Source organism: Mus pahari, chromosome 11, assembly GCF_900095145.1.
Source record: "Mus pahari chromosome 11, PAHARI_EIJ_v1.1, whole genome shotgun sequence".
In the NCBI taxonomy this organism is placed as follows: Eukaryota; Metazoa; Chordata; class Mammalia; order Rodentia; family Muridae; genus Mus; species Mus pahari.
Genome location: NC_034600.1, coordinates 19,981,941 through 19,999,018, shown reverse-complemented (window position 1 = coordinate 19,999,018; position 17,078 = coordinate 19,981,941). Strand labels below are relative to the sequence as shown.

General features: G+C 37.7%; 1 protein-coding gene across 3 annotated transcripts in view; it reads right to left on the bottom strand.

Moving 5' to 3' along the window:
- The window catches only part of Edil3 (EGF like repeats and discoidin domains 3), a 474,094-nt gene that overhangs the window by 347,419 nt on the left and 109,597 nt on the right, over positions 1-17,078 (bottom strand). The window lies entirely within an intron of this gene.

The following is a 17,078-nucleotide window of genomic DNA, read 5'->3' as shown; positions in this document are numbered from 1 at the left end:
TTGAGTTATATTCATTAGATCATTTCATAGACTTCACTAGTAATCCCAGTGCTTCTGGGAGCTTTATCAGTTAAGATGCCTTCAAGCCAAAAGGAAAGGGGAAGGAAGGGGAGGGGACTAAAGAAATTGGAAGGATGAATAATCACCATCAACTTTAGCATCACGTGGACTACAATGTTATACTATTTCCTTCCATTGCTAACAAAAACGGTTATGAAAGAACATGCCTCTGGTGTGACGACAGCTTCATTGAAGAAATATGAGCAACAATATCATCTAAGAAATCCAAATAATATTAGTGTGAATAGTCAAAATAATTTTTCAGTGTCCAACATAATTCCATGTATTTTCTGCACTGTCTCAAAAAGGAGTGTGACTTCCACAGGCAGCACATGCTGATCGGGACAAGGCAAGCTGAAGATATTTGTATCCTCTTATCTGTATAGACAGAAAGTGATATCTGGGTGAGATTCAGAGAATGAGAGATATTCTAGAGGCTTATAATTACATATTCACTTTGCTGGCACACGCCTTTAATCCCAGCACTTGGGAGGCAGAGACAGGCGAATTTCTGAGTTCGAGGCCAGCCTGGTCTACAGAGTGAGTTCCAGGACAGCCAGGGCTACACAGAGAACCCCTGTCTCAAAACAAAAACAAAAGACAAAAAACAAAGCAAAACAAAACAAAACAAATCAGTAAAATCTCATTCTGACATGCTTTTTTCTGGCAGCTGAGATCCTATGCAGCACACACACACACAGATACACACACAAACACACACACATACACACATAAACACACACATGCACGCGCGCACACACACACAGACACACACACACACACACACACACTGATCTCCTATCATAATATATAGCATAAAGTACACAATATAAGTACTGATGTTGGTGGACAGATAGAATCAGAACTACATAAGGTTGGCAGTTCTTGTTCCTTTGCTTTTTCAGTAATTTTAGAGTTTTTCTTAATAAACCATTCTTGGAGTCTGGGAGCTGGCATTGTGAGTGTGAAGAGCTAAGGTTCAACTCCATCATGCATGTCAAAGCTGTCCTAGACTTCATCGATAATTCCAGTGCTTCTCACTTCAGATTGGATGGAGATCCAGACAAATCTCTAGAAGCATAAGGGACAGCAAGACCACTGTCCACATGGCCGTCACTAAGGAGGAATTTTGCCTCAAACAAGGTTGAGGGTAAAGTCCATACCAGACGATATCTTCTCACCAGTACATGACTATTATGTGACTATTATGACACATGCACTTACACTCAACCTTGCTTGGCACCTATACTGCCATTTCCAGATGATAATATTAAATATGCTATATAATTTTATCATACATATGTATCAGTAATATAATGCTTCGGTGGTTAAAATGAGAAAGGTCTGTGTACTTCTTGTCACATGCATAGAAACTAGCTGTTATTTAGGGGACCTTTGCTGTTGTTATTTCTCTTGCTAAATTTTTGATCTTTATTATGGCTTAACTTTCTCAGGGTTACTATTGCTATGATGAAACTCAGTGACCATCTTGGGGGAAGAAGGGCTTTATTTGGCTTAGACTTCCATATCCCTTTTCATCACTGAAGGAATTTAATGATCATCAGGTCATAGGACAGGAACTCAAACACGACAGAAACGTGGAGACAGGAACTAATGCAGAAACTATGGAAAGATGCTGCAAAATGGCTTGCTCCTTATGTCCTGCTTAACCTGTTTTCTAATAGAACTATAACTACCAGCCTAGGGATGGCACCACCCACAGTGTGCTGGAAACTTCCACATCCCTCAGTAATTAAGAAAATGCCCCAGAGGCTTGAATACAGCCTGTTAATTTAGAGGCATTTTTTTCAATTGAAAATCTCTCCACTCTGATGATTCTAGATTGTGTCAACTTGACATAAAATTTGCCAACACATGCCTACTAATTTCTAATAAACTAAAGTTTTTAAACACTTTTAGGTGACATAAAATTTTATGTATTTAATGAACACAACCTGGTGGAATAACAACTTAATTAGATTGATGATTACATACATACATATTTACCAAATTTTACATCTACTACATTAGCATTTAATATGTACTTGTACGCTATCTATTATTTTTTGGATGATCTTTAGTCTATGGACTTGCAAAATGTCAGACAAGTCCTCTATCACTGAGCTTCATTCTCAAACCTAAGATTATAACGTATTTTTAAATTTTTTCTCTCTTTTGTATCTTATTCACCACATTAATATTTGCACATCATTTAAAGGGGTTGAAATGACTTAAAAGTACTTTAACATGCATTAAATCAAAATGGCATTGTAACAAAATTGAGGTCAGTGCATGAAATTTAGAGTTCATAAATAAGTTCATAAGTAGTCCATTTTAAAAGAAAGTATAATGCATTTGGTTTTAAAGGAAATATTGCATATGAGAAGTTTGCAGAACATCTCAAATAAATATGTCTGATAATAATGCAAGTATTGAACTGAAAGGTTTTCCCTTAAATATGAATTATTAAATGTCAGTGAGTATTTAAGGGCAGAGATAGAACAGGACATGGAAAATGAGAGATCCTTCAGCTCATAAGTAAATATTACAGCAGACAAAGGAAGATTCTCTTGGAAAAATATAAGAAGTGGTAGGTAATCTTTAGTATAAATGTGACACTTGTAGTAAGTGAAATCTAATGTCAAAAATTAGCCAGAAGTTAGCAAATGTGTCCCAGTATTAGGTGGGTAGTCTGAGTCAAACATGAAATTCTGACTTGCACAAAACATAGACAACAGAAAACAATCACAAAAAGAAAAAAGGAAAGAGAGAGAGAGGGAGAGACAGGGACAAACATAAAGGAAGAACAGTAGGAAAAAGAATGAAAGAAAACAACAGGAGCTAATATGGATATGAGTCTGGTTTTTGCCATACCCAAATATAAGAGCATTCTTGTAGGTGTGTTGACCAAGATATAAATACTAAAAGGAAGTTAAGAGTAACAAGTTTAGCTAGCTGAGATATGCCTCTGTGGTAGAGTGTATGTCTGACAAGCTGAAGGTCCTGTACTCAATACCTAAAACCAGAAGAAGAAAAAAATGATAAAAATGTTTACTAAGAAATAATGACAACATACTAAACAATCATTTTGCTAAAATTACATAAAAAGATAATAAGCATGCGTAAACATAAAAAGATAATGTCCCAACACTATTGCTGATGCCGAGAAGCACTTGGTGAGCAGAGCCTTGCATAGCTCTACCCTGTCAGGTTCTTGCAGCACCTAACCAATACACATGCAGGCACTCACAACCAGGCACTGGACTGAGCCTGGGAACCCCAATGGAAGAGATAGGTGAAGGACTGAAGGAGCTGAAGGCAATTGCAATCCCCTGGGATCAATTACCCAGCCCATCCAGAGCTCCCAGAGACTAAACCACTAACCAGACCGTGCAGAGCTCCCAGAGACTAAACAACCAACCAAAGAGAAAATATGAAGGGATCCATGGCTCCAGATACATATGTAGCAGAGGATTGTCTTACCTTACAACAGTGGGAGGGGAGGACCATGGTCCTCTGGAGACTTGATGTAGGGGATGCTAGAGTGGTGAGGCAGGAGTGGGTGAGAGGGAAGAGGAGCACCCTCATAGAAGCATAGGAAAGGGGGGAAAGGGAAGGATGGGATGGTGGGGGAGTAACTGGGAAGGATGATATCATTTGAAATGTAAATGAATAAAAAGTTTAATAAAAATATAATGCCTAGGAAGGATGGGCTGATGAAAATCTAAAATCAAAGAAAGAAAGCCTTCCTCTTGCAATATATGCCTTACACGTGTGCAAAGAGGTGCATAGACGTCGAGGACTAAGAAGACGGGTAGGAATAACCAGGAATAGCCACTTATGCAGACACAAAAATACAGTAGGGAGACCAAGAGCAAAGCCACTGTGGTAGAATCCCTCTCATGCAAGAACATCTAGGAACTGTTGATTTCACTATGAATAGTTATTGGTTTTACACAATTCAAACAGAGTCCAAGGGGAGCATCCCACAAGGTCTGCATAGGAGGATGTAAGCTCATAGCAATGTAAAAGCATGTTGTTCCATGAAATTAGATTGGAAATTGTATCCCCACGGGCACAATAACATTCATTCTCAAAAATACCCTGCTTTACTGTCATGTTCATCAAAGCCAGCACCTTATCCTGCTATTTTCTATATGTAGCTATTATCAAGATCATGGTATAGGTGTGGACTGACATTTTTAAGATAAATTCACTGTCATGGCTAAATTTCATGTATAATTGATTTGTCTGTCGAAACTGATTCTCTGTATTTCAAATTAATGTAGGGAAATAACCTACTTGAAGACGAAAAAAAAATCCTAGTTAAAGCCTAGTAAATCCTTGGAGTTGAAATAAATGATTGTCATCTACTTATTCATCCCCTTTCTTGATGAGTCTTAAAAATTTGATGGCAATTAGAACAAGAAAGCAGGCTCAATTAAAAAAAAATAGGTTATATTACCTGTTATTCCACCTTCAGCAAGGCCTCTGCTGTGGGTCTGCATGTTGCAGCCTATGCAGTGTGACACCTTGATGTTTCATTGCTAGCCTGTGTCACCTGCTTTAGCTCAGGACAGATATGTTTAATTTTATTCTAACTATGTTTAATAGTTCCATCTGCTGTTTCCAGCAGAATCAGACAAATTAAGATGGTGCTGGTTTGCCTTTTGGCAATAGAAAGAAGTAATTATTTTTCCCAGGGGCAGGAAATCTTTGCAGGCAAAATTTAACTTACAGGTTGCCTGCATTTTCCACCCACTCTAGAGTTCTGAAAGCACGGACTTTAGCTTTATTTTTCCCAGTGACCCTACCCATTGTTAGTTATTTCATACTTAAGGCAATACATATAATATCTTATTCTCTATCATTTTCCCCTCATAAGCCATTATCCTTGAACCTTTGGAGTAACATTTCCAGGTATGTTAATTATCACTTCTTAGTGTATAAAACAGTGCAAAACAAATAAGTAATGACAAGCCAACAAAGACCCCAAAATTTTGTACATTTTAATGTCATTTTCATTGATACTGGTATATACAAGTGTAATACTTCTAATTCACATAAAGAAGAATTTTATATTAGGACAATATGGTAGAAACTAGCATACGAGGTGGCTAAGATGTTTCATTGACATTTAAGCTCTCCAATGGTTTGTATGCTACATTTTGCTGATGAGTTTGTGTACATCTTCAGTTTGCACACCAGAGGAGCACTGACTCATCCTCCCTAGATTCATTTGCCAGACACGACATTGAGATATCAGAGTGCAGCTGAGATGAAACACATAATGTTCTCTTTGAGTTTATACTGTAGAGGAAATGAATAATGAAAGTCTTACAAAGAAGCGAACAAAGTGTTGTTGCTGTAAAACCAAATCCAGGAAGAAATTTACCTGATAAGGAATGCTGGAAATATAATTGATTATTCAACACAGAGAGTCAAGTAAGGTGGCTATTTCAGCTGAAAATCGAAAGATGACGGGAAGAAGCAATGTCAAAAGAGAAAAAGACTATTCTTTTTTTAAGAAAACTCAACAATTTTTATTAGATATTTTCTTTATTTACACTACAATGTAATCCTTTTCCTGGTTTCTCCTCCGAAAATCCCTTATCCTAGCCCTGCTAACACCTGCTCACCAACACACCGACTCCTGCTTCCTGGCCCTGGCATTCCCCTACACTGGGGAATAGAGCTTTCACCAAGGGCCTCTCCTCCCATTGATGACTGACAAAACCATCCTCTGCTGCATATGAGGTTGGACCCTTGAGTCCCTCCATGTGTACTCTTTGGTTGGCAGCTTAGGAGCTCCCTGGGAGCTCTGGGGGTACTGTTGGGTTCATATTGTTGTTCCTTCTATGGGACTGCAAACCCTTTCAGCTCCTTGGGTACTTTCTCTAGCTCCTCCATTGGGGACCCTGTGCTCAGTTCAATGGTTGAGTGAGAGCATCCACCTCTGTATTTGTGAGGCACTGGTAGAGCCTCTCAGGAGATAGCTATTTCAGGCTTATGTCAGCAAGCACTTGTTGGCATCCACAATAGTGTCTGGGTTTGTTGACTATATGTGGAATTTCTTCCCTCTTCTAAGAAGGACCAAAGTATCCACACTTTGGTCTTCCTTCTTCTTGAGCTTCATGTGGTCTGGAAATTGTATCTTGAGTATTCCGGGCCTCTGGACTAATATCCACTTATCAATGTGTGCATACCATGTGTGTTCTTTTGTGATTGGGTTACACTCAGGGTGATATTTTCTAGTTCCATCCATTTGCCGAAGAATTTCATGAACTCATTGTTTTTAATAGCTGAGTTGTATTCCATCGTGTAAATGTACCACTTTTTCTGTATCCATTCGTTTGTTGAAGGACATCTGAGTTCTTTCCAGCTTCTGGCTATTATAAATAAGGCAGCTAGGAATATAGTGGAGCATGTGTCCTTATTACATGTTGGAGCATCTTCTGGGTATTTGCCCAGGAGTGGTATTTCTGGGTCCTCAGTCATATGTCCAATTTTCTGAGGAACCACCAAACTGATTTCCAGAATGGTTGTACCAGCTTGCAATCCCACCAGCAATGAGGGAGTATTTCTCTTTCTCCACATCCTCTTCATCATCTTCTGTCATTGGAGGTTTTGATCTTAACCATTCTGACTGGTATGAGGTAGAATCTCAGGTTTGTTTTGATTTGCATTTCCCTGATGACTAAGGATGTTGAACATTTCTTTAGGTGCTTTTCATCCATTCAGTATTCCTCAGTTGAGAATTCTTTGAACCCAGATGTCCCTCAGTAGAGGAATGGCTACAGAAAATGTGGTATATTTACACAATGGAGTACTACTCAGCTATCAAAAACAATGAATTTATGAAATTCTTGGGCAAATGGATGCATCTGGAGGATATCATCCTTAGTGAGGTAACCCTATCACAAAAGAAGTCACTAGATATGCACTCACTGATGAGCGGATATTAGCCCAGAAACTTAGAATACCCAAGATACATTTTGCAAAACACAAGAAAATCAAGAAGGGTGACCACTGGGTGGATACTTCATTCCTCCTTAGAATAAGGAACAAAATACCCATGAAAGGATATANGTACAGAGACNAAATTTAGAGCTAAGATGAAAGGATGGANTATCCAGAGACTACCCCATCCNGGNATCCATNCCATCATCAGCCACCAAACCCAGATACTAATGCACATGCCAGCAAGATTCTGCTGAAGGGACCCTGATATAGCTGCCTCTTGTGAGGCTATGCAAGTGCCTGGGAAACACAGAATTGGATGCTCACAGCCAGCTATTGGATGGAACACAGCGCCCCCAATGGAGGAGCTAGAGAAAGTATCCAAGGCACTGAAGGGGGCTGCAACCCTGTAGGTAGAACAACAATATAAACTAACCAGTACCTCCTGAGCTTGTATCTCTAGCTGCATATGTAGCAGAAGATGGTCTAATCAGCCATCATTGGGAAGAGAGGCCCCTTGGTCTTGTAAACTTTATATGACCCAGCACAGGGGAATACCAGGGCCAAGAAGTGGGAGTGGGTGGGTAGGGGAGCAGGGGAGGGGGGAGGGTATAGGGAACTGTCAGGATACCATTTGAAATGTAAATAAAGAAAATATCTAATAAAAAAATAATAAAAGTTTAAAAAAATAAAAAAAAAAAGAGAGAATTCTTTGTTTGGCTTGGTACCCCATTTTTTAAATAGGGTTATTTGGTTCTCTGGAGTCTAACTTCTTGAGTTCTTTGTGTATATTAGATATTAGCCTTTATAGGACGTAGGATTGGTAAAGATCTTTTGTCAATCTGTTGGTTGCTGTTTTGTCCTATTGACAGTGTCCTTGGCCTTACTTTGCAGTTTTATCAGGTCCCATTTGTCAATTCTTGATCATAGCGATTGGTGTTCTGTTCATGAACTTTCCCCCTGTGCCCATGTTCTCAAGGCTATTCCCCACTTTCTTTTCTATTACTTTCAATGTATCTGGTTTTATGTGGAGGTCCTTGATCCACTTAAACTTGAGCTTTCTACAAGGGGATAAGAATGAATCGATTTGCATTCTTCTATGTGCTAACTGCCAGTTGAGCCAGCACCATTTGTTGAAAATGCTGTCTTTTTTCCACTAAATGGTTTTACCTCCTTTGTATTCCTTTTTAGAAAGAATGCAAGTGATGACTCTCATGATAGGCTCCAATGTGATGGAGGCGAACCAGTAAAAAAGAATCCAGTTTATACACTACACAGTAATCAATATCCTTTTAATATTATTATCATAACAATTTTCATAGAAACATATATAATTTGAAAGATGATATTTGTATTCCCTATGTACAAATATATATATATATATATATATATATATATATATATATATATATATATAGTGGTTTTGGTTTATTTATCTTAAACATCAAAAATATCCTTATTTCCATGTGATGTTGTTACATATTTAAGTATTTGTATTAATTTATTAATGCATTTGCATAGTGATACTAATGTCTTTTCATGTTTGCAGAATAGTATAAATACATTAGGAATTTATATAGAAGAATAAATGAGTCTCGCTTTATCTTTTCTAACTTGATGTGCTAGGAAACACTAGTCTATACTGTCAATGTTACTTCTAGGTTTTCTCCACATTGTCAAACACATTTGTACATAGATGTAAAACTAAAAATAAGAAACTAATATTTTACCTATGCTCTTACCTCATGAACATGACTTATTACTTAATCACTTCAGTGTCTCTACATGGTAATTGTGCAGGATGTTACCACTCATATTTAGTTGTGGGAAAATAGAACACAGGGAGTGCTTGAATTGACATTCTACAACACAGCAATGTGGGCTCGTACACTGCTGTGTCATCTTCAATTTATTGCTCTTCCATTGAATATGGCAGCCATAATGCTACTTCATTAAGGAACTGAAAGAATGCAAAAATCTTCGCTTTCAATTGCACAAGTCACAATTTTGAAACAACTATAAATTAAGTACATAGAATAACTAGCCAAATCTAGTATACAAATGAGCAATAACTCTAGTTAAAATGAGATAAAGCTCATGAGAATTTGCATACTCAAACTGGCAAACCTTACAGAAAATGTTAACACTCTCTTGATATATTTTCTATGAAACTGTGGAACAATATATGTCTACTTTTAAATTGACAAGAACCTTTTTAAGTTGTTACCCTTTGAGAAAGCATTTGTATTATATATTCTAATGAGTTAAATGCATACAATTTGATACAACTTCATTTTAAAACCTTCTCTCTCATATTAAAGATTATGTTGTTTCAAAAGTTATATAAAAAGGTAGGAATTGCCACTCATTGAGGAGGAATACATATACTAAGGTTATTTAAAAACTCATATAAAACTTTGCATATTACTGTACAACACATACATATACATATGAGTGTGCTAATATTTGGGGGGTGTGTGTGTGTGTGTTAAAATATAGTTACTCAATATGTAGGATGGCGATGACCCTGCTAAATGCTAGAGGCCAACAGGTAAAATCTCAGTTTCATAAATAAGTTGTCTTTTGTGAATTTTTGGGAGAGTGAGAACCCCAAGCCTTACAAATGATTGACAATGCTACTTGTGAGATGGAATCTCAAGGTTGTTTTTATTTGCATTTCCTTGATGACTAAGGATGTTGAACATTTTTTTCAGGTGCTTCTCAGCCATTAGGTATTCCTCAGTTGAGAATTCTTTGTTTATCTCTGTACCCCATATTTTAATGGGGTTATTTGAATTTCTGGAGTCCAGCTTCTTGAGCTCTTTGTATATATTGGATATTAGTCCTCTATCAGATTTAGGATTGGTAAAAATCCTTTCCCCATCTGTTGGTGACCTTTTTGTCTTGTTGACAGTGTCTTTTGACTCTCCAAAACCTGTGATTAAGATGCTATAACTGAAGATATCATATACTTACACCATATAAAATTGAGACATTATGTAAGCACTCACTTTTCTAAGTTTCATAGGTCTTGAAATTTTTGTTTGTCATTGGCAGCAAAACAAAAATCATCTCTTTTCTTGAGATATGAACTCTGTAACTAAAATCATTGACTTGTTAAGATATGCCTAACCCTGACAGGAATGTCATGCAAGTAACCAACAACTTTCTGATTGAATTTAAATACTTTTCCACAAGATGAAGCTCTTACCTGGTACCATTGACTGGTCAAGAACTTATAGCAAAACAGGTCATAAACCTTAGGAGAGAACCTGTTTTGCTAAAAGAACATAGTATTGAATTGGTTCCTAATGACTTACAATTACTCCTATAGATAAACGTGTCTCTTGAACCTCATCACAGAGGTTTTGTAGAAGATGGTGATTAATACAAGACCCACATCCTGCAACCTAAAGAATAGGTGACCACAGAATTCTCAACCCTCAATGAGGCATTTATATCACAATTCCTCATCCCAAAGATTAACATTCATTCCAGAAAGGGGAAGAAAGTGTTTAGGAGTTAGTTTGTAGATGATTATAAGCAAATACTATCATTTGGACACCATAGGATAGCTACACATATCATACCTCATCAGTTCTTAAAGTATGCACAGGACCTCAGGTAGCTCAGCCCAAACCAAACACACACACACACACACACACACACACACACACACACACGCACCATGAACAGGGGAGGTATGTAAGAAGGTATACCTCTAGCTGTAGAGTTCTCTCATTTGGTAGCTGTAGGGAGAGGGAATGTCAATTTCCTTTACGTTTATATCACTGGACCTGTAAAGCTCTCAGAGTCTGAACCACCAACCAAAGAACATGAATGGGTTGGATCTAGGCCTACTCACACATATTTAGCAGATGTGCAGCTTGGTCTTTATATGGGTCCTAAATGACTCGAGCTGGGGCTAAACCAGAAGCTGTTTCCTGTCAATGGGATATGTTCTTCGAGCTGGGCTGCCTTGTCTGGCCTCAGTGGGAAAGGAAATGCCTAACCCTTCAGAGAATTGATGTGCCAGGATGGAAGGGTACTCAGGGGAACTCCACCCACTCAATGGAGAAGGGAGAGGGAAGAAGATTGTGGGAGGGGTGACTGGAAGGGGTGCAGTGAGTGGGATATAAAGTGAATAAGTAAAAATTAAAATTAAATAAATTTTAAAAAAGAGTATATCCTTTGTTAAGCTGACCACAGAACCGGGAAAAGCTACTCATCCATGTAGATGGGCAGTACACATTGAATTTTGTAGGTTAACAAAAGAAGAAGAAAAGAAAAGAAAAGAAAAGAAAAGAAAAGAAAAGAAAAGAAAAGAAAAAGGAAATAAGAGAAGGAAAAGAGAGAAGAAAACATATATTTCAGTAAGCAGGGGACAGGGAATCTTGGAGGAGTTGAGGGAGAGAGTAAATTTAATCAAAACACATTGTGCAAAATTCTCCAAGAACAAACTCAAAAGAAACCCTTAAAAATAGTGTGATATGATTCTGTGCTTTGCTAATTTAAAAATAATTTATCAGCTCTTTAAGATAGCTAGACTACAAGTACCTGTCAGCCAGCCCAAGTAGCCTCAGTTCCATCTCCAGGAGCTGCATGGTGACAGGAGAGCACCAACTCCCCCAAGCTGTTCTCTGACCTCCACTTGCCCACCACAGTACAATCAAATGGGTACATATGCATGTCAGGACCCGAGATACATATACAGACAAAATAATTCTAGATAATACTGTATATCATGAGCAATTAAAAAAGAAAAAAAACTATTTAAAATAGAAAGAAACCCTGGGTATATGTAGGAATAGTAGAAAGTGGCATTTCACTGATAATCATCTACCATGCTTATCAGTGAAAGGCCACCCAATTCTGTACCTCAGTGACAATGCTATTTAAAATTAGTCACAGGAAATGCTGGGATTTCCTAACAAACATCTGACCAAAGGAAACCTGAGACACAGATGCACTTAAACTTCCACAGATGCTAATCTAAAGCACTACGCTCAATGCAATCTAAAGCTTTTCCCTGTTATATTAGGACAATTTTTCTTCTTCAAACTGTTTTCAAATACTAATAGCCTAGAGGACTAAAATTATCTAGAAGAAAATCAATAGTTGTTGTTTGTTAACTATTTAAAATTATATCAGATTTCATGAAGTGTCAGTCAATGCTTTCTGTATAAGTAGGTAGAAATACGTTTTTAGACTCCAACAAAGAGAATCTTTGATATATTTTGTGTTTTAAAGCACTCCAGAGAATCTCCTAACATAACAGAAGTTAGGATTTTTAGAACTCAATGGAACATTAAAGATGATCTAACCCAGTGGTTCTCAAACTTTGCTGTGCATTGGAAGCACAGGGGAACTCCTCAAATGCGTGGTGCCCACTCCAATTAAGTCAGTGATAGTAGGAATGAGTTTCAAAGCCTCAACACTTTTAAAACTCATATAAGTGCTTCAGTACCTTGGAGAAGACAAAAGGAAGGCAGAAAAATAACAAAGAAAATAATAAAAAGCCAAATAATAAATAAAACATATGCTATACAATGAGTATAGAATAACTATAATTTAATATTAGCAGGTACTGTATTATATTTGTATAAAAAAAAGGGATATACGATTCTAACAGCAACCAGATAATTTTTATTTGACAATAAAATAAAATTACACTGTATTTTTGATTTCTGACTATGCAGTTATTCAACTGACATATATTGTATCAGCTGCTTGTGTCAAAAAAAAGTTACATATTTGAAGGTCCAGGATAGAAATTATGTGTCCTCACTGTCTAGAAGTACATACAAATAAGACAAGAGATGGTTACCTGAGCTAAGTAGGGTGAACTCAGACGCAGAATCTGGGAAGCCTTTGAAGAGGAAATGGCCTCCAGAAAGAAACCATGTGGTCAGCAGTGTCACCCAGCTCAGATTAGGTACAGCACTATTGGTTTGTCTTAGAGATTTTGCTGGCTTTCACTGACCTAGACAAAGAGAGAGTCAAGGAACTGGTGATTGTGGATACCACCATGATGATTAAAATGGGAGTGTTGGCTGCATTCATAAAGATTTGTAATGCTAGCACTCTCACCCAAGAGACCAATTGATACGCTTCAACTGTCAGTCCTCAATCTCAAGCCTTTCAGGCACAAGGAGCATATAATCAACCCTGAAACAAAAGAGTCTTCATTTTTCCCCCAGGTGGTTCACAAATGCATTGCTATACACGGTATGGAACATCATACTGTAATTGTCAGAACACCAGGTAGGCCAACCTCCACCTCATACTCTCCAATGCTGTAGCCTTTTTGTTCTATATGTCTGTTGGCTTCTTGGAAAAAAATGGCCATTGTAAAACTCAAATGACAAAATCCATGTCATAAGCTTGAGCAAAAGTTGTTTATACTAAAATGTCTTTAATAAAAGCTATTCAAATCACCGAGAAGTCTGTGAGAGTTGGAACTGACTCTACAATGTAGGAACCTGGTAGGAGTTTGATGCCAACAAGAAACACCTTTAGGCAGAGGTGAGGTTATAGATAATAATAGCAAAGGAAAAATCAGAAGAGTAGAAAGTGCGAGGAAAAAAGCTTTCAGAGCACATGTAGGGCTGTTTTACTTGAGGAGTGAGACAATGTAAAGAGAAGTTTGGGCTGGACGTCCATATGTTTGTAGATGCTGTGACATAAATTGAAAGGGTTCCCATCTGGTGTTTTCATGAGGTTGGCTGCTAAAAATGTAAGAATGGAAAAAGAAGCTCACATTTACCTGTAGTGATCCGAGAACCATTTCCTGGAAAAGCAGACAAATCTGAGCTAGGGGAAGCAAGAGGCTCCCCTGAATAGAGAGACAGGAACTGATAGCAGCATGAACCTGCTACAAATGTGGATGGAGGTGATCAGCTGGAATGTGTGTGCGCCACTGAGAGTCAGAGCCCCCCTTGCACTTACACCACCCAGGCGAGGCAAGGCTTGTGGAGCTTAGCATGATCATCAGACACAGGCAGCTTGATTGACAGATAATACATTAGATACACTGTACAATAGTGTATTTTTAAATTACATACCTAACAATTATGCAAGCATCACAGCCCACTGAATTTTTCTCTTAATAAATGCTACAGTTCTTCAATTGACTGGAGAGGACAATTCAGAAGTTAGGTTGCCAGACTTTGGCTGATGTATATAAATAATGCAACACATCAAGAAAGTTGTGCTCAGAGCATCGATCCCCTCATTCACAGAAACCCACACTGATTTGTGAAAACAAGAACTCTGAAACATAAAATCCAGGGTCATGTCCAATGCTTGTCACACTGCTCCTTCTCATTCAGATATTAGATCAAGAATTCTGCATTTCCTCACTGCAAATCTGCCTAGCCACAATGCAAGCATAACCTCTAAGGGAAAACAAGCCTTACCCCTGCCAATTAGCCTAATCAGTTATTGAGTATAGTAAATCAAAAGGAGAAATACAATATTCTGTTTTGGCACCCATGATTGGCTTTAATAATTTTATTTTTGAGGTAGAAATAATGTAAGACAGGAAAAATACCTACAAAGACATTGCACAGTCTTGTCTTATTTAGAATCTTATTTCAAGATTCATAATTATAAGGCAGCATCAGGATAACTTAATATCAATTACAGCAGATGAAGGCTGACCAGGTACCTTGTAGTGTTTCAAGTGTATCTCCAACCACTTATTGCTACAATGTTTAAAATGAAGACATTTTATAAAATAGATGTATCAACTCTGGTCTGCTATGTGCTCACATCTCATGGTTCCTTCTCTCCAGCCACCATCATTCATCCCAGAGAACAGGAAAGTTAATTTCCTCTACAGAGCCCTTTCTGTTGATATGCCTACTGATAATAACAGTACAAATGATCTTGCTACAGCTTCTAACAAGCGTGGGCTCTGTTATTCTGATTTAAATCCTAAGTGAACAGCTTGCTTTCTGATACAAGAGAGCTTCTAAACAAAGAGACTCTTGAGCAATTAACTCAGCAGAGAGCAGAATCTGCTCAGTACTGCCCATCTCCTTTAGTGAAACATGGTCACAGTTATCTTGGCTAACACCCCAATTTGCATCTTTATAGGAAACAACCTGCTTGTAAAGAGGGAAGGAGAGCCCTTTCTTCAGGAATACCTGATGTATTAATGGAACTCCATTTAGAATATTAGTGCTTTTACCCTAAGTAGATCTAAGAAAGCCGGAAGAAGTGGGAGGTTGGGGGGTGATTTTTTTTTTTTTCTTCTGGCCTTCAAAATAGCAAGGTGATTTGCTGAAAGTAAGCCATTAGGCACAGAAATGGACAGCCCCAGAGTCGGAATTCATAAAAAAATCCCACAGGCTCCCTTATCTCCTCATCTCCATAGTCCCCATATCAGGGTTTTCTGGTTCCTGGTTCCTAATCTCAGTCAGTCTCTCTCTCTCTCTCTCTCTCTCTCTCTCTCTCTCTCTCTCCTCATTTCTGTGATGCCAAACCTCATTTCTGAACCTGCGGTGACCAGAGAGAATGTTCTTCACCAGTAGCAGCCCAAGACTCCTAACTAGTATCTTTGTTTTTCTCTGCAGCTCCTGAGGATCTGTCTCTTTATTTTCTCAGTGACAGAATTGCTTTTGAAACAATGTTGTTAGCGACTCTCAAAAAAGGAGTGATGAGTTCAAGTTAAAATCATCTGAGTATAGGATAGCAAATTTCTAAACACTTTGACGGCCCCAGTCCCAAGTTTTGTTTAGATTTCTTTCAACAGTAGTGTTTGGGCATAAGTCCTATGATCACAGAGCATGTGTGCACTTCCCCACCTCCCTTTCCTCTCCTCGGAGATTCAAGGGAGTCCTTTGGCTTTGCTGTGACAGATTCTTTCCAAAATTGTTTTCCTTGTCTTTCTCCACTTCATGATTTTTAATTTTTTATCTGAATATTTTATTTAATGTTTATATATGCACATGTGTTTAGACACAATGCATTCAGCATCCCCCCTCCAGTATTTTCAGTACCCCACTTTTATTTTATACATTTAAAATGTAGTTTCTTCTAGTATATGCAAACAGAATTTTTAGCAATTATTTCTTTTACTTTGTGATTATAATATAACTATATCATTCTTCCCTTCTCTTTCCTCCCTCCAAACTCTCTTCTACACCCTCTTCCCTTTTTCAAATTTGTGACCTCTTTTTCCATCCTTTGTTATGTGTCCTTAAAAAACTTTCTGTTATATAAACTGTCTGTTAGAATATTACATTACGTCAGAGCAATAGTAGTTAGTAGTTTCTGTATTAATTGCATGTCAAATATTTTACTACTTCATACTTGGTATGATCACATGATCCATAACACCTATCAATACCTATGAGAAACACTATCATTAACAAGAGTAGATTTACCTCTGAGAAAACTGACAACTTTAAAGTTGCAGAATTTACCCAGTCATCCATGCATAGGCAGCATTGCTTGAGAATTATGGAGCCGTGTGTATATACATTTTCCTTAGTCCCTCCACCATTCTCCTTCACCTTCTTCCTCACCTCATAGAGCTCAAATTCCTGCAAGATATTTTATTTTTGCCTGCTGGACTCTTCTTTTAGTCCTGCTGCATATAGTCTGCCTTTCTCATCCTTCTTGAAGCCATGGCTTTCTGATTTAGTGTCTTATTATGTTCTGATTTCATTTTCTTTTGTTAAAAGAGTAGGAATTGTGGGTTTCAGGCTGTAGTTAACATCACTACTTTCAGTATAATGTCCTATGCTGAGCTAGCACCAGTATCAGAGAGCATCATAGAAGATCCTGGAATAGAACAGGTAAGAAAAAATGCTATAACGCTGCTCTGATTCCTTAGTGACATAATTTTTCCATGTTAAACTAATTAATTCAGGGTTAGAGTACTATAAAATATTTCCATCTTTTACTTCCCAACTAAATTAGAAAAATTTGAGAATCTTGGAATGTAGGTAATAATTTAGGACAATAATAAAAATTCCTGGGCCTAAACCAGGTTCAGTAAGGCACTGGGAAAGAGATGCCAGTTTGATACTAGAGAGTGTTTCCAAGCA